Here is a 3,281-nt window from a genome sequence, read left to right as displayed (position 1 = left end):
GTCTGTCTGTCTGTCTGTCTGTCTGTCTGTCTGTCTGTCTGTCTGTCTGTCTGTCTGTCTGTCTGTCTGTCTGTCTGTCTGTCTGTCTGTCTGTCCAGTCGCACGTGTCACTCGATCGGCAGCTGCGAGCGTCGCCGGCCCGCGGCCCGCAGCGCTCGCCCCTCGCACTGTGTGGTGCGGCTCGGCGGCGCAACGTCGAATAGAGACATTATTCTTTTTGCCAGGTGTGTAGAGTGGAGCTGCTAGCTGCGCGCTCGGGCGTCGGTGGTGCCGCGACGAGTCTAGTGACGTCACGCGGGTAATAGTAGTAAGTACAAGTAGTGGTGTATTCGGAGCCACGCGCAGGGAGCAGGGGAGCAAGCAGGGGGCACTAGGGGATCCCCGAGCGACACCAACCACACTTGAAAAGCGTACGACACAGGCGAGCAAATGTGGATCTCGAACACCACAAACACACACTCATAGACACACACACTCGCGCCATCTCACGCCCCCCGCGCAGTCACTCGGGCAGCACAGGGGGGCACCGGCGGGGACAGAGCCAGCCTGACCCGGTCGCGCGCAAAGCCAAACCAGCCAGGAGCAGCAAAGGCAGGAGGGGCTATTATCCTCATCATTTTCACCAGCGGCGGTGGGGCAGAGCTGTGGCAGCAGCAGTTGCAGTGTGGTGGCGGGAGCAGCCGTAGCAGCAGCACTTTAGCGGCTAGTAGCTGCAGCGTACACCGGTGGTAGCAGCAGCGGTAGCAGTAGCAGACGAGGGGATCCAATCAGGACTGCGAGGCCATTAAGGTAAGGTGGTAGCAGCTGCTGTTTGCTTTGGGGCAGACTTTTTTCTGGTCAGAACAGAGACCGCCGAGCCGTGAGGCCGTCGTGGCGCGGCGTAGCGTGGTATACACACCAGGCTCGGCGAAACCCGGTCAGGACAATTTGCCCGGATTCGTGATACGGCCGCCCCCATTCTCTGGTCTCTGGACCGGCGGCGGAGGCGCGCGCGGGCGGCGCTACCCTGCTCCTGCCCCTCATCCCGCCGCCACCCGCAAGCCTGGAGCCAACAGCTCCGCCATTTGAATGTTTTCCCACTTTTTTTGCCATCCTCTTTTCTTTTCGCGAGCTCTTCCGCGCACATCTCACCCTACCCCGCCCATCCATCCTTCCGTTACCAACCAGGACTGTTACGGCGTGGCGGGGCGTGGCGGGGCGTGGCGGGGCGCGGTCGGACAGAAGCAACAAGCAAGCTGATCAAGCCCGTGTGTACGCAAGCACGACGCAATAGTATTTTAAAAGCTTTTTTGTAGCGGCCTGCCCTGCTGCTGCGCTTGACCGTTTTCCTTACCGCGCCACCACCACAGCGCGGGGTTTACACAAAGGTCGGGGGCGTTTGAAAGCGAACTGATCGTCTCGCCTTCAGCCGCCCTCCTCTCCTGCTCCCCGCTGCTCTCTCGAGGTGCGCGGCGGCTCGGTGAACTTGACGCTATAGCGATCACCCGCGGTACCCTAATGGGTCTGCTGGTCTCGGCTCGGCGAGGTGAAAAGTTGGCGGGAAAGAGAGCGAGCGGTGGCCGGCGACTCTGCACCCACCACCTCAGCAAGACAACCAAGATGAGGAGGAAAATAAAAAGAAAAAAAAGGCCGGGTTATTTTCTCTTGCGTTTATGAGATAATTATTGCGGCCTCGATTCGCCACTGATGGAAAAGGGGGTTGTATACGTATCGATTACTTGGGATGCCAGCTGATCCCATTCATAAATATGCGGTATAAATAAGCAATCTGGCCATACACCGCGACCTACACAGGCGTGAATGGGACTCGTACACTGTGCAAACACGAGTGAGTGACTCGGGTGCACCTCCAAGAAGAAGGGGAAGGGAATTTGTCGACGTATTCCGTTAAAGTCAACCGTCCCGACCGTCTCGGAGATTATTCCACACCCTTTCCGCTGTCTTAATCTGTCTTTGTGATTGTCTAATTCATGACTCACTTTCACTTCGAAAAAGCCAAAACCAATTTCAAAAAAATCCCTCTTCCCTTAGCTCGTCCTAGCGGGGAGCATCCAAAAAAGGCGTCCCCCATTTCCCGTTACGAAACTGCTTAGTTCAGCCAATGGAAGCTCTCATAGCGCCTGATCGGTAGGCAATATATTGCCTGCTGTGCACGCGTGCACTGCTGGATGGCCTACCCTGATTTTCGCAGGCGCCTAGCTCCTATAACTTGCCGGACAATTCTGAGAAAAGCGGACGTACTTTCTGGACGATCGCTAGGTAAGCCCACTGTGCTCGGCAGTGTATCGACACTGTGGCGGAAAGCATGTGGCTCTCGTGAAAAAAAACAGTATATTTAATAACGCCTTCTTTGCTTGGCATGCCGCTCCTCTTCGGCCGACCATTACTGCCCTCCGGTAAGGTATTTCCGCTCCGGAGCCCTCGCTAAAACCTCAAAATAACAGCTTAAAACTTAGTGTGGCGTTGCACAAAAAAACACACACATTTTTTTATCTCTTTCTTTTCGGTCCAGTTATTTTTTTGTTATCTACTTAATGGACTTTGGAGTGATGACAACCACATTCAAGTATACGTGTGACAAATTGTCCTAGAGTGTATGCCTGCCGGCGCAGAAGCTCCCGCAGGCTGCTGGACGTTTCGGACGGCCACATCACGGCTGTCAACCACCTGACAACTCATTCATTCGCTCCTCCTCGGACCGCTGCTGGTCGCCGCCCTCCACTCCGCCGCCGGTCCGCGCCGGGCCAGGCTAACCTCTCTACGAGCCCGCGTGCCGACGAGGTGGCCGCCGCGGGGCTCGGGGCTCGGGGCTCGGCGGGCACGCGTCGACGGCGAGGTGCTGTCTGTCGGTGGTACGTACCAGTTGCGGGGCAGCCGGTGGCGTCTCCAGGAAGAAGGTGACCCGGGAGCCAGGGGGGCGGTGACCTCAGAGGGGCAGGCGGTCGTGGTTGGTGTCCTCGCGGTCGCCGCTGGGGCGGGCGGCGTCGTGGACGAGAGTGCCACCACCGGAGCGAAGGGGGAGAAGGACACGGGCTGTCGAGACTTTGCGCGCGTTGCACTCGGACGACGCGGGCGCGGACGGCGCGGGCGGGCTTCGAGGCAGGGGGACCGCAGCGGCGAACTTGGACTCGGCGGTCCCGTTCCCAATCTCAGATCCACGACCGGAGCCGCTTCTCTCCTGCTCGCTAACGCCTTTACTTCTCTTCTCGCCTGCGATCCGATCGCACTGACGCCATGCTGACGCCTGCCTGCCCGGCCCCTGCTATCCGCCCGCCGCCCCC

The 3,281-nt window shown here is 58.7% G+C and overlaps 1 protein-coding gene across 1 annotated transcript in view; it reads right to left on the bottom strand.

Annotated features, from left to right (window-relative positions):
- The window catches only part of LOC127751951 (protein doublesex-like), a 6,276-nt gene extending 3,020 nt beyond the window's left edge, over nt 1–3,256 (bottom strand). Inside the window, exon 1 of the mRNA XM_052276294.1 lies at nt 2,861–3,256. The gene's annotated coding sequence lies outside the window, so the exon portion shown is untranslated. The remainder of the gene's footprint in view (nt 1–2,860) is intronic.
- Nucleotides 3,257–3,281: the final 25 nt, after the last annotated feature.

Source organism: Frankliniella occidentalis, unplaced genomic scaffold, assembly GCF_000697945.3.
Source record: "Frankliniella occidentalis isolate FOCC.00 unplaced genomic scaffold, Focc_3.1 Scaffold2431, whole genome shotgun sequence".
NCBI classification, from domain to species: domain Eukaryota; kingdom Metazoa; phylum Arthropoda; class Insecta; order Thysanoptera; family Thripidae; genus Frankliniella; species Frankliniella occidentalis.
Note: the sequence above shows the minus strand (reverse complement) of the source record. Positions and strands in the feature narration are given on the sequence as shown.